This window comes from Mobula birostris, chromosome 4, assembly GCF_030028105.1.
Source record: "Mobula birostris isolate sMobBir1 chromosome 4, sMobBir1.hap1, whole genome shotgun sequence".
NCBI lineage: Eukaryota > Metazoa > Chordata > Chondrichthyes > Myliobatiformes > Myliobatidae > Mobula > Mobula birostris.
This window is the reverse complement of record NC_092373.1, coordinates 11,979,582-12,001,129: the sequence shown is the minus strand read 5'-3', so window position 1 is coordinate 12,001,129 and position 21,548 is coordinate 11,979,582. Positions and strand designations below refer to the sequence as shown.

Here is a 21,548-nt window from a genome sequence, read left to right as displayed (position 1 = left end):
TCCTGGGTATTTTGTATGCTAGAACCTAAGATGGAGCTGTCTAAATTTTCTACCGTCTGCTGCTTATTTCTCCTGTACAGCGCACCACCCCCACCCCACATACCAGACACTGAGGCAACCTGTCCGACTGCTCTCCATGGTACATATATAGAAGTATTTGAGAGTTTTTGTTGAAATACCAAATCAGTTCAAAATCCTAATGAAGTATAGTTCCTGTCTTGCCTTCTTAAAAGCTGCAATGATACATTGGGAGCAGTTTAGGGCCTCAGAGATTTTGACACCAAAGAACTTGAATAAGACCATAAAACCATGAAATACAGGAAGCCGTACTCGGCCATTCGGCCAATCGAGTCTGCTCCGCCATTCAATCATGAGCTGATCCTATTCCTCCAGTCATCCCAGTCCCCTGCCTTCTCTCAATACCTTTTGATTCCATGGGTAATCAAGAACCTATCCATCTCTGCCTTAAATGCACTCAATGACCTAGGCTCCACAGACGCTCATGACAACAAATTCCACAGATTTACACCCTCTGATTGAAGTAATTTCTCCGCATGTCTCTTCTAAATGGACGTCCTTCAATCCTGAAGTGGTGTCTTCTTGTCCTGGAATCCTCTACCATGGGAAATAACTTCCCTATATCTAATCTGTTCAGGCCTTTTGACATTCGGAATGATTCTAAGAGTTCCCCCTTCATTCTCCTGAACTCCAGCGAACACAGCCCAGGAGCTGCCAGACGTTCCTCATATGTTAACCGTTTATTCCTGGAATCATCCTCGTGAATATTGTCTGAACCCTCTGCAATGTATTTTCTAAAATAAGGAGCCTAAAATTGCGCACAATACTCTGTGTGGTCCCACCAATGACTTAATAGAGCCTTAACTTCACAGCCCTGCTCTTATATACTATACCTCTAGAAATCAATACCAACATTGCAGTCGCCGTCTTCACAACCGACTCAACCTGGAGGTTGAACTTTAGGGTATCTTGCACAAGGATTCCCAAGTATTTCTCTCCGGCTTTAACAATATGATGCAACATTTAGGCGTAAGGGTATAGAAAAGTAAGCCAAAACTGGAAACCAACATGGCAAACACTTACACAGCCACAGTGAATTTCCCAGAAATAAAAAAAAACTGACTTAAGCTGGAATGTAAAAATATCCAAACAGCGCAGAAAATTAGCATGCCATATGTGATGTATTACGCCACGTTGAAATAGTCCGGTAAATTTCGTGCGAAAAGACAACGGCAAAGAAAACCAATGACCGACACCTAATGTAACTCAGGACACAGTAAAATGTTACTTCGGACAACACACTCCAGGAGGATGATTTCGTTCCATAGTACATATTTTTGAAAGAGACGATGGAGATTTGATGAGCCAAATGGTACATATTGTGGCGACCCACCTTCTGGCACCCACGAACCGGCTCACAACAGCGCGCGCAGGCAGAGGGCCGGCCCCAAAATCCCGCACGCAGAAAGGGTCTGGGAATATACATTCCCCACAGCAGTCCCGCCCCAGGGAGGGCGGGAGCGGGAAGGCTTTAAAGCAGGCCGCGAAGTTTGAATAAATCTCTTTCATCTCAACTCTAACTCACCGACTCCGTGTGGTTATTCTAGCGCTGTGTGTAGCACATCGCTACAATATTAAGCACTGTAGCTGTGTAAGAAGGAGCACAGAGAGGCGGTGTTAGAGGGAACCAAACACTTGGCCACATTATTGCTGGTACTTTCGCCTGAAATTCTATCACCATAACAATCAACTTGCCCAAGACACAGGAGACACAAAGGACGAAAGTAACGTACTGACGTAACTTACAGGATCATGCCGACGGTTCGCCAGTGAGGAGGTATTTGAGTCAGGTGGAATAACGACATCCATAATGTACTTAGAAAGTATATTCCAAGGAGCGAGTCAGTGGGGATAGGCCAAGTGCGGTAAAAGCCACAATCGTTGATTTCTACGAGCAAGGATGCAGTAGTCCGAAAGACATTTTTCGATGCTCTCTGTCTCTAAGTCTCTGGACTTATCTACCCTGGCTGATCTTACGCGTACGGTGCTAACTAGAAAAATCAGTAATACAGTAGCCGTACATTTCCCGCCGGTAATTAACTGAACACATACCAATATCATTGGGAATAGTTAATGTCAATGAAAAGGAATGTCTAGCAAGTTTAAAAGGTGGAGATGAAGAGAGATAGATCGATCGATAGATAGAGATTGAATCTGTGGATTTGTGCGTGTGTGTGTGTGTGTGTGTGTGTGTGTGTGTTTGTGAGTGAGAAAAAGAGACAGACAGACAGACAGAGAGTAGAAATCTTTCTGCTCCTCATAGAAACCGGATGATTGAATAAAGCATTGCAATGGGAGCTCTTTTTTTTATTTAGAGGTATTTATCACTCGGCGTTTCAAACTCGAGGACCCACTATAGTTTTCCTGTTCGATCACATCATCAATCTTTTTAGTATGTGACAGAAAGAAATTTGGTATTTAAATTTAAAAATATATGTTGTTACCACTACAGACACATTTTCATTAATTACCACTACAGACCAAACTATAGATCTCTCATTTATCTCACTTTTTCAGATGAAGGTGCGGATCCGTCATTCTGTCCAACTATCAGATCAGTAGTATTGCCTTGCTATTAACCTGCCAATTCACAATATCATTCGTAGCCACTGAGTCTCAGATGCGTCGAAATTTACCCGGTCCCCGACGTTAGTAGTGAAATCTACCGAGCGGTTGCTATGCAAATCTTACTAACGGCAGACACAGACGATAGAACATGATATCGGTCACCCAAAGTTTACATAAGCAAACAACTTTAATTAAATTGTGTTCTAATTACTTGGTCAGTTCTACCTACCGTGGCTGAAAATGCAAAATATTTGCAAAAGACTGATTCACAAATCGACACGAAAACATATTGTGAAGTGCATGGGCTATGTCATAAGTACCCTCATAAATTTTGTTGGTCACCCGCAGCTAAGATGTGTAGGTGCATGTGTCAAACATAGTTTGTAGGCTCTCCATTCCTATATATTGAGTCTGTGCGAGGACGATTTGGTCCCTAGGTTGTTATCTTTTCCTTTCAGGCTACAGCCGAACGACTATTCCCAAAATTCTTTCACTAAAAGGTGAGGACTCGTTAGGCAGACGGATGAAGACTCGTTAATAATTCTTTGAAACCCGGGTAATCATGTTAAGTATGCCATCCCCGATGGGACTTGCAACGAAGCATTTACCATCTGGAGACCGAAGCGAAGTAGCGATCCATGCCTCACTGTTCACCCACTGAATGCCAAGTCTGCTCTGTCGAGAAATTTCCCTCAATAAAAAGGCCATACTGCCTTGAGCGTGAAACACCAGCTTAAAATTCGTGGACGCTGTCTGTGTAATGCACATAACACAAAGTAATCGTTCTCTCGAATACGTCCTTTGGAAAATATCGGAGAATGCGATGCAAAACCCGTAGCTGCTCAACCTTCTCAGTGAAAGCCTGCATCCCAAATTTTCCACAAACGTGTAGGATCTGTCGAATGAAGTATGAAGTTTCACACCGGTTACTGAATCAGGTACAGGTGGACATGCTTGCTGCATGAAGGATGGTCACCAGTGGTGTTCCACAGGGATCTGTCTTGCGCCCCCTGCTCGTTGTGAATTTTAGAAATACCCTGGATGAGGAAGTAGAAGGGTGGGTTAGTACGTTTGCTGGTGACACAAAATTTGACGGTGTTGTGGACAGTCTGGGGGGTTTACAGAGTTTACAGCGCGACATCGATGGGTCCAGAACATGACTGTGAAGTGGCAGGTGGAATTCACCCCAGAAAAGTATGAAGTGGCTCATTTCGTTCGGTTAAATTGGAAGACACGTTGTAATATTAATGGTAAGTCTCCTGGCAGTGTGAAGGATCAGTGAGGTTTTGCAGTCCGTGTCTATAGGACACTTAAAGTTGCTGTACAGGTTGACAGTGTTGTTAAGTAAATGTGTGGTTTGTTGGCCTTCATCCACCGTGAGATTGAAATCGAGAGCGGGGCGGTAATGTTACAGCTATATAACAATTTAGTTAAACTCCACTTAGAGCACTGTGTTCAGTTTTGATCACCTCACTGCAGGAATCATTTGGATATAATAGAAAAAAGTGTAGAGGAAATTTACAAGGGTTTTACCTGGATTGGAGAGCATGCCTTATGAGTATAGCTTGAGTGAACTTGGCCTTTTCACCTTGGGGCGACGGAGTATGAGAGGTGACCTGATAGACGTGTATAAGATGATGAGAGGCATTGATCGTGTGGATAACCAGAGGCTTTTTCCCCCAGGGCTGAAATGGCTAATACGAGGGGTACATTATTAAGGTGCTTGGAAATAGGTACGAGGGATTTGAGATATGCTGGGTGCGTGAAATGTACTGCCAGCGACGGTAGTGGAAACGGATACAATAGGGTCCTTTAAGATACTCTTAGATAGGTACACGGAGCTTAGAAAAATAGATGGCTATACGGTAGGGAAATTCTAGGCAGTTTCTAGAGTAGGTTACATGGTCGGGCAGGCGTTGTGGGCTGAAGAGCCTGTAATGTGCAGTAGATTTATACTTTTATGTTTCTATAGTCAGAAAGTACAATGGAAATAGAAAATTAGTTCGATCGCGGGTATGGTGGAGGATGAACACTATCTACGGAGGACCACAACTAACGTATTCCACACTATTAGAGTCATAGACTTGAACGGTAAAGATACAGACATTTCGGTCCCACCCTTCAATGACAAGCGACATATCCACTGAGCGAGCTGAATTTGGTCCATGTCCATTCAAACCTTACGTCCAACTGTTTTCTAAATGTTATAATTGCACTTAGCTCAAACCTCAGCTCATTTTATCTACATTTTATCCGGACCCCCCGTGCGAAAAATGTGCCCCTCAGTTTTCTGTTGAATCTTTCCCTATTCATGTTAAGCTGATATCCTGTTTACTTAAATTCCTCAATCGAAGAGAAAACAAATGCTTTGAAATCGCCGCGTGTCTGATATCACGTTTTTATACCATATGAAAGAATAGACAAAATCTTGTAATCAGTGAGAGAACCCGTGATAATATTTCGAGCCAATGGCTATTCACTATTGTTTTAGTTCTACCTAAATTTTCTATTTTTCATTTCGGATTTCAGGTCTCGCCAGCATTCTGATTTCTGACAATTTTCTATTACAAAATTAGGAAAGGCAAGAGCCTAAGGACCTATCCTCATTACTTTACCTTTGTCCAGTATCCTGACAGCATTCCCACATGAAACAGTTAAATATCATATGCTTAGCACTAGTGTCTTCCAATACGACCACGCACTTGGCGTTGTTTTGAGGCTTGCCAACCTCAGTGAACCAGAGAACTCTATTGGCTGTAGTAAAGTCTTAATATTCGGCTCTTAGTAGAGTCACCCGTGCCAAAAAGGGCAAAGGGAGAAAGGCCAGACTAAAACCGTTAGACCATAAGACTATAAGATATATAAGCAGAAACAGGACATTCAGCCGATCGAATCTGCTTCGCCATTTTATCATAACTGATTCGGATCCCAGTCAATCCCATACATCTGCCTTCTCGCCATATCTTTTGATGCTCTGACCAAACAGAAAACTACGAACTTCTGCCTTAAAGATAAGTCCGCCTCAGATTACAGCATAGCATTCCACAGAGCACTCCAGCTTACAAAAATCCTCCTTACCTATGTTCTAAAAGGTCGCCCGCTCAAGTTTGAGGCTATGTCCTCTAGTTCTAGACACCTCTACCATAGGAATCATCCTCTCCACATACAACTTATTTAGTCCCTATAATATTAGGTAGCATTCAATAATATCCCCCAGCATTGTTCTAAATTCTAGAGAGTACAGGCATAAATCTGCTTAAAACTCGTCATGTCTTAAACTGTTTATTCCTGGAATTATTCTCCTGACTCGCTCCAATGATAACACGTCCTTTCAGAAATATAGACACAAACTAGTGACAATACCCCAATTGCGGCCTGACCAGTGTCTTATAAAGCCTATGAATTATTACCTCGATTTTATATTCTATTTCCCAAGAAATAAATAAATAAATGTGTACTTAGACAGATGGAGCCATGATAATGATGTATTCCATGTGTCACTTTTTGACCACTGTTCTAATTTGTATAAATCCTACTGTAATCGCGTTACTTCCTCGGTACTACTTACCCCTCCCCCATCATCGTATATTCCGCAAACTTTGCCATAGAACCATTAATTCCATTATCCAAATCATTGATAAAAAATATGAAACGTAGCGGACCCAATCTGGATATCTATGTAACAACAGTAGCCATTGGCAAACAATCGGAAATAGCTCACTTTATTCCCACTAGGTGCCACTTTTCTGTCAGCAATTACTCTGTCAATGGCAGTATCGGTCATGCAACTACATAGGATTTTATCATGTGGCACCTTACAAAATGCCTTCTGAATATCCCAGTAAATTACCTCCACCGTCCCTCCTTTGTTCACCCTCTTTGCTACTTCCTCGAAGAACTCTAACAAATTTGCCATGCAAGATTTCCCTTGGTAGAAAACGTTACTTTATCATTAGTTTCCAAGTACACCTAATTGGCTTGCCTGCAGAAGGCAGAGGGTCGTGGTGGAGGAGTACATTCATATTGGATGATTGCGACTAGTGGTGTCCCACAAGGATCTGTTCTGGGGCCTCTATTTTTCGTGATTTTTATTAACGACCTGGATGTTGGGGTAGAAGGGTGGGTTGGCAAGTTTGCAGACGACACAAAGGTTGGTGGTGTTGTAGATAGTGTAGAGGATTGTCAAGGATTGCAGACAGACATTAATAGGATGCAGAAGTGGACTGAGAAGTGGCAGATGGAGTTCAACCCGGAGGAGTGTGAGGTGGTACACTTTGGAAGGACAAACTCCAAGGCAGAGTACAAAGTAAATGGCAGGATACTTGGTAGTGTGGAGGAGCAGAGGGATCTCGGGGTACATGTCCACACATCCCTGAAAGTTGCCTCAGAGGTGGATAGGGTAGTTAAGAAAGCTTTTGGGGTGTTAGATTTCATAGGTCGAGGGATAGAGTTTAAGAGTCGCGAGGTAATGATGCAGCTCTATAAAACTCTGGTTAGGCCACACTTGGAGTACTGTATCCAGTTCTGTTCGCCTCAATATTGGAAGGATATGGAAGCACTGGAAAGGGTACAGAGGAGATTTACCAGAATGCTGCCTGGTTTAGAGAGTATGCATTATGAACAGAGATTAAGGGAGCTAGGGCTTTACTCTTTGGAGAGAAGGAGGATGAGAGGAGACATGATAGACGTGTACAAGATAATAAGTGGAATAGATAGAGTAGATAGCCAGTGCCTCTTCCTCAGGGCACCACTGCTCAATACAAGAGGACATGGCTTTATGGTAAGGGGTTTGAAGTTTAAGGGGGATATTAGAGGAAGGTTTTTTACTCAGAGTGGTTGGTGCGTGGAATGCACTGCCTGAGTCAGTGGTGGAGGCAGATACACTGGTGAAATTTAAGAGACTACTAGACAGGTATATGGAGGGATTTAAGGTGGGGGTTTATATGGGAGGCAGGTTTTGAGGGTCGGCACAACATTGTGGGCCGAAGGGCCTGTACTGTGCTGTACTATTCTATATCTATATCTATATTTTTCTTCTGTTATGTATGCGGCTAACAACATCTATGACTGAACTTCAGACATTCGTGTTATTGCCACTCTCCAGTTGCTAAGGGTTATTTAATTATGCGAATATATTACCGGGAGGCAATATTCTGTCTATGTCCGGTGACCGACCGTAATTTAATTCTGCCGTACGTCGGAATAGACGCAAAAATCGCCCCCCCCCCCCACGAAAAGCATAAACAGACCGCCATACTCCTTTAATGAATACCATAAAAACACGTATTTACGTCTGATTTCAAGGAACACAACGTGGAGAAAGCGTGTGTGTTTGTGTGTGTGTGTTTGTCTGCGTGTGTGTGTGTGTGTTTGTGTGTGCGTGTTTGTGTGTGTGTGTGTTTGTGTGTGTGTGTGTGTGTGTGTGTGTGTGTGTGTGTGTGAGAGAGAGAGAGAGAGAGAGAGAGAGAGGGGGAGAAGGAGATACAGGCAGAGAGACAGGCAGACATTCAGTCACGGGCAGAGAGAGACAGGGGTAAATAGATATGATCTTAGAAGGTAGAAAGGTGGATTGGTACGGTGGATTTGAATTTTAAAGTGTTATGGAATCTCGTTGCTATACAGTGGTGTCCATGAATTCGTCCTTTCCTAACCTGGGTCCACCCGACGTTGATGTTTGATCATGTCATGAAACTCAATTATAATGCTGTTTCCGTGACAAGCTTGGCACTTAAGTTTAGAAATTATTTTGTTAAAGCTGCAAATACGTTTTCGCACATTACCTGACTGCGACAACCAGTCCACACAATCGATCCCTCATCTATTATAACTTGTGCAGCCAAAGGTGCAGATCCGTCATAATATCCAGCTATCAAAACAGCATTCTTTCCCTCGTTATTCACCTGCCGGTTCACAATATCGTACGTAGCCATCGAATCTCCGTTTTCGTCGAAATTTACTCTTTCCCCGATCTTACTAGAGAAATTAAGTGTTTGCATGTAATGCAAAACCTGCCAGAGGAAGACACAAAGAGTAAAACATAGCATGAGTCACTTAACGGTTTGCAAATACAAAGAATTTTAATTGGTAAACACAAGATATTTTGCGGATGCTGGAAATCGAAAGCAACACGCAGCTAACACTGGAGGATCCCACCAGGGCAGGCGGCACAAAGGGAAATGAACAAACAGTCGGCGTTACGGGCCGAGTGTTTTCATTAATATTGAAAAAGAAAGCGGAAGATGCTATAACAAGAAGTTGGGTGTGTGTGGCGGAGGGCGGGGAATGGGGAAGGAGGTCAAGAAATTGGCAGATGAAGCCAGCTGGTCAGAGGAAAGAGGAATAAAGTCAGAAACTAGGAAAATGTTCAGTGAATTGTGTTCGAATTTCTTGGTCGATTCTATGTACCTGCCACGGCTGAAAATTTGAAATGTTTGCGCAAGGCTGGTTCAGAAACGGACCTTCACCGCTTTTACAGGAGAACATATTGTGAAGTGCATGGGCTATGGCATGAGTAACCTCATAAACTTTGTTGGTCACCCTCAGCTGAGATGTGTCCGTGTAGGTGTTAGACACAGTCTTTAGGCTTTCCATCCCAGTACATTGACGAGGCTGCGCGGTCGCCGTTGCGCTCTCTGTGTTATTGACTATTCCTTTCCAGTTACAGCCGAAGGTCTTCTCCCAAAATTTTTCCACTAAAACATTACCGGGATAGATAGACGGATGAAGATCCGTTAAGAACTTCTTAAATCCAGCGATATTTACATTACGAATGGCGAGTCCGATGGCCCCAGTAACGAATCCTTTAGTGTCCTCTAGAGGCAGAAGTGAAGTGGTGATCCAAGCCTCACTTCCCACCCACTGAATGTCAGTAATATTTTGTCGAACAATTTCCCTCAACAAAATGGTCACATCGCCTTGAGCAAGAAAAGCAACCACGACTTTCGTGGACGCTGTCGGAATAACGCGGACTACACGATTAATCTTTCTCTCGAGTACGTCCTGTGGAACGACTCAGAGAAAGCAATGCAAACCCCAAGCTGCTGAACCGTCTCCGTGAAGGCCTGCATCCCAAAGTTTCCATAATCGTTGTCGCTGTTCACCGTTCCAATCCAAGTCCATCCAAACCGCTTGTCAAGCTGGGCCAACGCTTTGGCCTGGAAGTAATCGCTTGGGGTCGTTCGAAAGAAGGAGGGGAGTTCCCGCCGGTTGCTGAGACAAGCACATGTAGAGAAATAGCTAACCTGGTCAGAAGCCACAATGGAAATAGGAAAAAGGAAACGGTGAAAACAGAAACAAAGTGCAATATCTACAAACACGTTGCTACATAGAAACATAGAAACATAGAAAATAGGTGCAGGAGTAGGCCATTCGGCCCTTCGAGCCTGCACCGCCATTTATTATGATCATGGCTGATCATCCAACTCAGAACCCTGCACCAGCCTTCCCTCCATACCCCCTGATCCCCGTAGCCACAAGGGCCATATCTAACTCCCTCTTAAATATAGCCAATGAACTGGCCTCATCTGTTTCCTGTGGCAGAGTATTCCACAGATTCACCACTTCTCTGTGTGAAGAAGTTTTTCCTAATCTCGGTCCTAAAAGGCTTCGCCTTTATCATCCAACTGTGACCCCTCGTTCTGGACTTCCCCAACATCGGGAACAATCTTCCTGCATCTAGCCTGTCCAATCCCTTTAGGATTTTATACGTTTCAATCAGATCCCCCCTCAATCTTCTAAATTCCAACAAGTACAAGCCCAGTTCATCCAGTCTTTCTTCATATGAAAGTCCTGCCATCCCGGGAATCAATCTGGTGAACCTTCTTTGTACTCCCTCTATGGCAAGGATGTCTTTCCTCAGATTAGGGGACCAAAACTGCACACAATACTCCAGGTGTGGTCTCACCAAGGCCCTGTACAACTGCAGTAGTACCTCCCTGCTCCTGTACTCAAATCCTCTCGCTACAAATGCCAGCATACCATTCGCCTTTTTCACCGCCTGCTGTACCTGCATGCCCACTTTCATTTGACATATTACTCATATGTTAAGATTCATAGAGCAGTGCAGCACGGATATGTGTCTACTGACCCAACCCCATGGCAACCTGTAAGCCCACTAAGCTGGCATTCTCCTGTTGTAGGCCATCTCTACAATTTTTACAATTTTGTAATTCTGCCCTCTCTACAATTTTTTTTCAATTTATGAAAATATCCAAATGTCTGCTAAATGTTGTAATTATACCACGCTCATCCACTTCCTCTGGCAGCTCATTCCATATACCCATGCCCTCGGCGTGAAAATGTTTCGCCTCAGATTCCCTTTAAAGCTATTGTATCTCATCCTCAACCGATTCCCTCTGATTCCTTATTCTCCCACCCCGGAAAATATCACCCTATTCATAGATAGAATGGAGGAAATCGTCCCAGTTCAGGCAATCAGAGGAGAGCATCCGAGGAAACCTTCGGATCAGTGACCAATTACCACTTTTATTTGAGCACTGTCAGCATTTTCTATTTTTAATTTCAGATTTCCCCTGAGTAGTCAGGATTAACGGTGCTTTGAGCTTTTTTTTCTGGAAGGGTGCCACGCATTATACATAATAGAGATTTGTAAAAGAGGGCTCTGCAGCTACGTGAATCATTTCATCTTTCACTTGTATATACAGTACATATCTCCGTACTATGGCAAACTTAAATGTGGCATGGCTAATTGAAATACAGTCCCTGATGTAAATGGATGCACCGGGATATCAAGCTCCATAGATAGTAAATATATCACTCCAAAACCGGATCGCTTTCCCCTGTGTAACAGGTCATGGTGCACGAAGAAGACATGCTTAATGCTCTTGTAAAAAAACTCTAAATACTTAACGCTTAATTGGCTTTTCATTAGGATACGTGTATTTTACGCGTGTATGCTGTCTGAAAGTAAGGCTTTCATTGCACCTGTGCATAGATGTCCTTATGCATGATGACAATAAATAGATTTTGACGCTTATAGAAGAAATTTTGACGCTCGAATGTTTCTCATAAAGTTTTACTTTAAGTTGCTGCTGTCTAACTAATTAATCAATACATAGGACATTTGTTATACATTGCCCCCAAAAGCACTAATAAGCCAAATATAGCAGAGATCTGGCATACCAGTTAATGCAGATAGAAGAGACAGCACACGCTGGAATCTCGAGCAACAAACAAGGTGCTGGGGGAAATCAACGGGCTATTCAGCGTCTATAGAGGAAGGTGGACAGTCAACGTTTTGGACTGGACACCCTTCATCTGAATCAGCAATGACTGGTCGCTTCTTCAACACTGTCGTTATGTCTGTTCAGCGAACATGAAGAGTCTACACCCGAAACTTTGGCGGTTCATTTCCTTTCACGGACGCAGCCTGATCCGCTACGTTTCTCCAGTATCTTAATTGTAAAACGAGTTATTGATGCTGCTATCTCACACCACTTTTCGACCCCCACCTCTATAGATGCTTCTGTGGAGTTTGGACGTTTTACCTGTGGCCTCAGTGTTTTCTCCTGCGTTCTAGTAAAGTGTTCGTATTCGTGACGTACGTCAAAGTACAGCTAATGGAGAGCTGAGAGATCCAAAATATTACAGGACTGATGGAGCAAGAGTGGAGATTGAGTGATTGTTCAAATGGGATCAGGCAGGACATAAGATGCAGAATGGTCTCTTGCAATGTGGGATTATGTATTATATAAAACAAAGAATAGCTATTCAAATTTGGAACATCTTAACAGTAAATAAGCTAATATACTGCAATAGAAATCATAAAAAAAAAACAGCATTTCAGCAAGAGGAAATAAGAGCACGAGGTTTTGTACGGCCATAGCTCAACTATAACGGCTTGAGAACAGAATAATAAGACTCTACAGGTTAAAGTCTGGTCTAACCATGGGAAGGTTGAAAGGACCTATTGAAGCCGCAACTGCCTTGGACTGCGAAGATCCTCCATCACCCACGATGGGAGGGACCAGTGAGCGCAAGGGACAGGATGGCTGCGGGAATGTTGGGTCCAGTCTGTTTATCATTTCGAAAACAGCTTTTACTGAAAAGTGAGGCTGATTGCACGAACCATAAATCCTGTAACCCAGTGTAATATTGGGAAGCAGAACGGGATTCCGGTTTATCTCTTCAATCGCAAATATCATTGCCTGTATGAAACGGAATTGACGGAGTACAAAACTGTAGGGCAGACAGAGATACACGGTAAGTTGGTGAACTAGTAAATTGGTTTATGACTATCACATGCACAGTGAAAAAACTCCTTTGCATGCCGTCCATGCAGATCATGTCAATACGACAGTAGTTTGAAATAGCACAAGGGAAAGCAGAAAAATGCGTCAGTGTCACAGACAAAGTATAGTGAAGGCAGGCACTAAGGCACAAAGCCATAACGTGGTACGTATGAGGTCAAGATACCATTTTGTGATACTAAAGGAACGATTAATAGTCTTCTAATAGCGGGTTAGAGACGTTTCCTGAACCTGGCGCTACATATTTTCAGACGTTTGTATCTTCATCCTGATGAGTGGATGGGCAGAGAGGAGAAGGGCGTATAACTGGGGGGCCTGGCGTATTTTTACTGGCGAATTAGAGCTAATGCTCACCGATTGTTTATCTTCAGGGTCCTTTCATTTCAAACAAAGGCAAACGTCTGATGCACAATTAGGCAGTTTATTAAAGTAAAAGTTTGGCAAACACCTAATAACAGCAATCAAAAACCTAGTCATCCTTGTTGAAATGGAAAGAGATAACTTCAGATCGTAGATCCTTACCAGGGAAAAAAAGGAGAAAGTAACTTTGTTCTAATTTAGCATTTTTTTTATTTTTCTGGTTTTAATCAATTTGTTGGGGTAGATACGCTTTGCTTTCAGAAGATTAAAGACACTTTGATTCGCGTCGCCAAGCTGTCCAAAAATAAACTCTGATCTGGAGCAAAAAGATGAACCGCTGGAGAATGACAAGGAGTCAGGCAACATCTGTGGAGGGAGGTGTACAATGGACGTGTTGTCTGCTCCGGTTGTAATCGCGGTGATTTCGCTATTCAGTTATTCAACAAAAGTATACTTTCGTATTTAGCTGGATTCAACACGCAGTTACGTATCTAAATTTATGCAAGTTAAACGTTAACATCGATTTGATTATAATTTCTTGTATTTTTATCAAATCCGCCTGGTGCTGGGACAGATGCTACGGGTGCTTTAACACAGTGTTTCTCCTGCAAGTTGCTGACACAAAAAAACAATAAGAACTTCAGTTAAAAGACCTTTGACACTTGGTGGTGGTAACCTCAAACTCTTTATAGGGACACCGGCATCAAAAGAGAGAATACCATTTTGAGGTCTCAACCCGAAAAATGGACGGTTTATTTTCCTCCAATTATGATGTCACGCCTTCTGATTTCCTCAATTGTTTCGTATTTTTTGCTCACGAATCATTATTGCTATTTTAATTAAGAATTCATGTTACTAATCAAAAATGTAATTGGGTACTTTCAGAAGAAGTTCTCAAATTTTGAAATGCCTACTTCGCTGCTGCTGCTACTGTGTAGTCCAGAATCTCCAGAGAATGCTCCGAGGCCTCGACTTTGCTTGTTGCTTGGCGGCCGGGGCGAATTGAAGCGCACGGCAGAGGATGGTGCTCGGAGAGGCTGTATCGGAGGGGCTGGGCGGAGGCTCGAAGTTTTCCGACGGACGCAGAGACGGCTGCGGTCGGGTGCTTCCAATGGTGCTGCATCGGCAAGTTGGTTCATGGCAGAGAGAGTTACTTCCTTCTTCCGCCTGCGTGAGATGATGAACTTATCGGGACTTTGAGACTTTTTTTTACCGTGCCCATGGTCTGCTCGTTATGAAATCATGGTATTGCTTTGCACTGTTGTAACTATATGTTATAATTATGTGGTTTTGTAAGTTATAGTCTTGGTTTGTCCTGTGTTTTTTTGTGGTATCATTCTGGAGGAACGTTGTCTCATTTTTGAATGCATGCATTACTAAATGACAATAAACGAGGACTGAGTGTCCTCATAATCTAAGCTAATCTAATCTAAAGTTTCTTAGAGGACTTTTTAGTGGATTTGGCTTCAAGTCTGATTACAGGAGAATTGGACTCACATCAGTCATAAATAAGGCCTCGTCATGCCATTTCTCAAATGCATAACTTATTTTTTCTAGATCCACTACAGTTCGCCTGCAGAGCCAACAGATCTGTCGATGATGCTGTTAACATTGGTCTTGACTGCATACTACAGCACCTCAACTCCCCTGTTTCACTCTTCAATACCACCGTCCCTGAGCTTCTTTTAGAGAAACGCCAGACTTGACGTACCAGTCTATCTGCAGATGCACCTTCCTCTCTGACAGGAGGCACTGTGGGAGTCTAGGGAAACAAATGCCCAAGCACTGCTGTCCGAACCTGTGCGCTGTAGCAGTGTATTCAATTCTTTCCTCTCTCCTATTTTGTCTACACACCAATAACAGTGTCTTGCATCATCTGATTTCAGAAGACTTTTTGACTTCAGAATAAATGTTTCTCCTCTGCACCCACTCATCATCCAACAACTGTACAGCTACCACCGCTTCTACATTCAAGTCCCTGTACATCATTATTTCGCTGGACCTCAACTCGTTATACCATATCTCCTTCATTAACAACAGTCTCGGTAGAACGTGTACGACTTGCGGCAATTGGTAAAATTCCATCCTCTCCTGAACACGCTGGTGCAGTTATAATCCGCCACCATAAAGAGCACCTTTTCATATGGCAATTACTGTATAATTTTGTGCAGCATCCTCTCGCAATATATGACAATTACAGCGAACCATCTGGTCAGCAGAAAAGGTTATTGACTGAAGTCCATAATCATTGCGGGACGTGTACGTCTGCAGGACAAAGAGGCAGGCAGAAAACTCGTGCAGACACTACTGACTCCGCACTCTGCCTTTTCCAAAAGCTCCACTCTGGAAAGGGCTATAGAGCTATTGAAAATAAAACAATAACTTTACGCAATATTGAACTATTCTAGTTTTCCATCTATCTATTGCCCTGTCACTGCACTGTGAACACTTGACAGAAATGTTTCGAATTCGGTTTACTTTGTCAAAACACGCTGTCAAAACATGCATCTAGGCACATTTTATTCCATGCCCGTGCATTAAGTACGAATTCTATTTATATAATCCTTTGCTCTTTATAATAGTTTATTGTTTACTCTTTTGCTTTGCTGCTTGTCGCTCCCTGACCAACACACCACGAGTTCTCAGTAAGTGTAAATTCCGCCCTCACAACAAACACAACTGCTGCCAGTACTAAGTATACGCCAGTCGGATCAATTGGAGAATGTATAGGGTAGTAAGTATTTTGAAGCTATGATAAAGGATTCATGATCTTATTAATACGTGACTGATTTCTGGCCCATAATTTTAGAGATGGCGAGCAACAGGAATACAGGCGGAAAATGAGTTCAATCCTATCGCACCCACTGTTATACCTCTCATGTCTCCAACCTATAAACTGAAAAATAAAACCAGAAAATGCTGAAATCTTTCAGCAGGTCAGGTAGCATCTGCGGACAGAAAATAAAGGATAACGCTTTTGGACGAATACACTTCATCAGAACATGAAAGGAGAGAAAATCTAGTCTGTTTTAAGTTTCAGAGAAAGTGGTAAACCAAGCACTCGGCTCATTAAACTGACCGTTTACATTTCACAGCTCTCGGTCTGGTTTCAAATGAAAGTTCCGATTTCTCTATACGGGAGTGCAGAGCAAAACTTCCGCCGATGTCGATGTCTCCTTCCTTCGATAAACTGAAGAGATCAAACATTTCCCTGCGTTTGCATATTAGGCTGCCAGTTGACACTGTAGCAGGTAACAATAACCCCCAAATCACCACACTGCACATATCTGACTCTTGCTGACAAAGAACCACGCAGTTTTATATTCGAGCTCATACCTGGGCGAACAATGTTGTTTTCCATGACTGAAGCTCAGGAGGGAATAATTTACTATTTTAATCTAATTTGAGACAGAGACGAAGAAACGCAATTAACGGTGTCATTCTCGTAATTAGTAAAACAAACATACAGCCGAATTGAACTTTAGGGAAATTAAAAAAAAAATAACCGAATCAGTTATAGCCAAGAGCTAGTATTTTCTGCGATGCTTATCAATCCATCTCTTGCATTATTTTCCCCTGTCCCATGGGTGACTGCTCCGCCATCACTACGTTATCATTTCTCGTTAGATTCACTTTATGTACAGGCATTCCTGTACCTAGTGTCACTATATGTACATACAACCAATCTGTGCATATACGCTATCTTATGTATTTATATCCATTGTGCTTTTTATTATCATGTTCTTGATCTTGTGCAGTATCAAGTTCAGAGTAATTGTTATTTCGTTCTCCTTTACACATGTATACTGGTAATTACATTAAACAATCTTTAGTCTTTAATTGCATGTTGAAAATCAATGTACTGTGTTAAAGGGATCAGATCAATTTCTGAGCCAGTCACACCGGCAGACATTCTCAAAAATAACCTCTATACCACTGAAAGGCAAAAGACATCACTCCATTTGAGATATAATGTTGTCCGATTCACTTTATTATGCACTTCCTGGTGGATAATATAGTCTCCGAAAATGACGGATATGGTATAGAGGCATCCCTGAGACTATACGTCCGTCAGACATAGGGCATTTAGCTCATAGAGTCTCCACCAGCATGTTTGAATTATTATCCTTCTCAAACCTATTGCTTTGCCTTCTCCCCGTAACCTTTCAAGCCCTTACGAATCAAGAACCTGTCAACTTCCGCTTTAAATACACCAAATGACCTGTCATCCACTCGCTTCTGCAGCAATGAATTCCACAGGTTCACCACTCTCCGGTTAAAGAGCTTTGCCTCATCTCTGTTCTAAAGGGATGTGATATTCTGAGGCTGTACCTCGGGTCAGAGACACTCTCCAATATAGGCAACATGCTCTGAACCGCCACTCTATATAGGTCTTTCAATATTCCACATGTTCCGATGGAAAGCCCGTCTTACTCTTATCAACTGCAGCAAGTACAGGCCCAGCTCCATTAAACGCTCCTTACTTCGTATGTTAAACTCTTTATTAAAGGGAATACTCTCATGAACATGAGCTCGACCCTCACCACTGCCGGCAAACAAATAAAGTATTTTCTTAGACAAGGGGCCCAACATTTCTCACAATACTGGCTGTGGGCCGAGTAAATCTTCAGCAGTACATTTATTTCAGATTCTAGGTCTTTCGATAATAATGCTAATCTTGTCTTCGCCTTACTTAGCTTCTATTCATCATGCAAGTTAACCCTTACGGATTCCTGCACGAAGACTCCCAACGCCATTTTCAGCTCCGAGTAGTGAATTTGATCCCTGTTGGAAAAAAAGCTATACATTTATTTCTTCGACTGAAGAGCATAACCACATACCACTCCACACTATGCCATATGCTGTACCATTGCTTATTCTTCTAATCGGTCTCAGTCAATTAGCAGTCATCCTGCCTCCTCAAAAGTATATGAACGTCCACCTAAAATTAGTCTCGTCCGTAAACATGACCTGGATGTCACAAATTCAGTCATCCAAATTGTTGACAAATAAGGTGAAAACAAGCGGTTCCAACACCAAACCCTGCGAAACACTACTAGGTACCGGCAGCCAGACAAAAAAGTCCCGCTTTATAACCACTGTTTACAACCTGCTGTCAGGAAATTTTCAATCATTGATAACATCTTTGCTATTATACCATGGGCTCCTCTAGAGTCATAGAGAAGTACAGCACAAAAACAGGCCGCCGGGCCCGTTTAGTGTATGCTAGAACCATTTAAGCTGCATACTCCTATCGATCTGCACTGGTACAATAGATGTCCCTACCCCCACCGACCGACCGAATCTTCTCTAAAACGGTGAAATCGGTATCGCTTGGATTACTTGTGTTCTTAGCTCATTCAACACTCTCACGACATTCTGAGTAAAGTTATTCCGAATCAGTCCATGTCTATGAAAATATTCTTATACCCGGACCCTTGGGATACCTTCCAATAACTTTCCATCAACTAATTTTAGACTCACGGGCTTCTACTTTCCCGGTTTATGTTTACAGACTTTTGAAAGAGCGGAATAAAATCAACTGTGTTTTCGTCGTCTGGTGCCCTTGAAGGCTGATTTACATACCTCGGCTATAGCCCGGCAATATATGCAATTGCTTAACGTAGGGTCTGAAGGAACACCTTGTCATGTCATCCGGATTTATCCGCCATGATTTGCTCAGGATCGTAAATACCTACGCTATAATCTGTATAGTGTGCATGAAGTTGATGACGCTTTGTGTCACTTCTACGGACTCTGTGTCGGTCTCCTGAGTAAATGCAGATGCAAAAAGAGGTCTCCCACATCCGTTTTGGCTGCACAGATGAATTACCTTTCTGGCCCTCTTGATGACTAACTTTGGTCCTTGCAACCCTGTAGAGGAATCTCATGTCTTTCTTTAGCCCTCATGATCTTTGCTTGTGTTCTACTGTATATGCGGGAGGAGAAGATGGCGGCCGACGCAGTGCGCGTAGCCCATCCGGTGAAATGATATCGTATTTATTAAATAGGGGCCGTGCACAATTCTGATTTGATGGATGCAGTCGTGAGAAGCTCGGAAGAACATCTGGAGAAACTTCTGAAATGCCCGGTTCGCTGAGTTCGCTGCCAATGTGCGATCGACAATCTCCAGAGGGAAGGCCCCAAATCCTCGGCTTTTCCTGCTGCTGGCGGCCGGGGTTGGAGTCAAAGTGCTCGGCAGAGATACTGCTCGGTGGTCGATGTCAGAGGGCTGGTCGGAGGCCGGAAGTTTTCGGACGACTCAGAGTCGGACTGTAGTCTGGCATGGCAGAGAGAGTTTTCTTCCTTCTCCCGTCTGCGTGAGATGTGGGACTTTCGAGAGACTTTGAACTTTTTTACTGTGCCATGGCCTGTTCTTCATCAAGTTATGGTATTGCTTGCACTGTTGTAACTATATGGTAGAATTATGTGGTTTTTTTTATCAGTTTTTCAGTCTTGGTCTGCCTTGTGTTTCTGTGATATCACACCGGAGGTATATTGTATCATTTCTTAATGCATGCATTACTAAATGGCAATTAAAGAGGACTGCGTGACCTCATAATCTAAACTAATCTAATATTTTATAGTCCATATTAACACATTTGTGGCTACCTGTATATACCTCCTGTCTCTTAACCAGGGCTTCAATATGTCTCGAAAAACAAAGTCCTCTACACTTGTTATCTTTTCCTGTTATTCTGTGTTCGTGTTTGAATGCCCCCCACTGGCCAATCACACCTTTCGCAAAATAAAGAAAGAAAACGCTTTGTCCCAATCCACACTTGCCAGATCATTTCTGATACCATCGAAAATAATGCTGTCAAAATTTAGAATGTGATCTTTCTTCTTGCATATTGACTTTTAAACTAATGGTGTTGTGGTCACTAGATAAAAAGAGTCCCCCAACACAACATTTTGGCACCTGTCCTGTCTGATTCCCGAACAGCAGCCCAACTCTTTGGGTACTCGTGTCAAATACAATCAACAACATCCACTGGATCGCTTTTGTCTTCCCTGCCTAGATAGTCTGTTTCCCACAGAGTTGTTAGGCGTCATGTATAACAGAAATTAAATCTCCGATCATTAGCATTTTGTCGCCTCCACCTATCAGCTCCCCGCTTTTGACACCATTTTCACTCAACTCTTTCCTCAATCCCGTCACCTATGCTTCGGTCCCCTCCTCACCTCGATACAAATATCAGTAGCTGGATCTTATTCCAAACCTTCCCTCCAACTATTTAAGCCAGTAATTTCCCTTGTATCTTTCATTCTGGGACATCTTACATTTTGGTTATATTACATTAATCGTGAGGATTGCCCGATGTGGGTTTTTTTTAGAAGCTAACTCTGTTAATATATTTACTATTATTTCTCTTCTTGGATCCTCACTCCCTTTGTCTGTGAGCAAGTTAACTGATAATCTGGTAGTTAAACACACTATGAGAACTTGGATCCAATTCCGAAAATACTTTGGCTTATTGAGATTTTCTCTTTCCAGTCCCATTATTTCTAATTATGTGTTCCAGATATCCTGAAGTGCGAGGGTGACGAGCCAGAGGTCGTGGTACATATAGGTACCAATGACATAGGTAGGAAAAGGGAAGAGGTCCTGAAAGGAGAATATAGTGAGCTCGGAAGGGAGTTGAGAAAAAGGATCGCAAAGGTAGTAATCTCGGGATTACTGCCTGTGCCACGCGACAGTGAGAGTAGGAATGCGATGAGGTGGAGGATAAATGCGTGGCTGAGGGATTGGAGCAGGAGGCAGGGATTCAAGTTTTTGGATCATTGGGACCTCTTTTGGCGCAGGCGTGACCTGTACAAAAAGGACGGGTTACAGTTGAATCCTAGGGGGACCAATATCCTGGCAGGGAGATTAGCGAGGGCTACTGAGGTGACTTTAAACTAGAATGGTTGGGGGGTGGGAATCAAATTAAAGAGGCTAGGCGAGAAGAGGTTAGTTCACAACAGGGGGATGGGAACCAGTGCAGAGAGGCAGAGGGGTGTAAAGTGAGGGTAGAAGCAAAAAGTAGAAAGGAGAAAAGTAAAAGTGGCAGGCCGACAAATCCAGGGCAAGCATCAAAAAGGGCCACTTTTCAACATAATTGTACAAGGGCTAAGAGAGTTGTAAAAGAGCGCCTGAAGGCTTTGTGTGTCAATGCAAGGAGCATTTGTAACAAGGTGGATGAATTGAAAGTGCAGATTGTTATTAATGATTATGATATAGTTGGGATCACAGAGACATGGCTCCAGGGTGACCAAGGATGGGAGCTCAAC

The 21,548-nt window shown here is 42.8% G+C and overlaps 1 pseudogene; it reads right to left on the bottom strand.

Annotated features, from left to right (window-relative positions):
• Nucleotides 1-3,379: 3,379 nt before the first annotated feature.
• On the bottom strand, nucleotides 3,380-16,481 carry LOC140196993 (extracellular calcium-sensing receptor-like; annotated as a pseudogene).
• Between the last annotated feature and the right edge of the window lie 5,067 nt (nucleotides 16,482-21,548).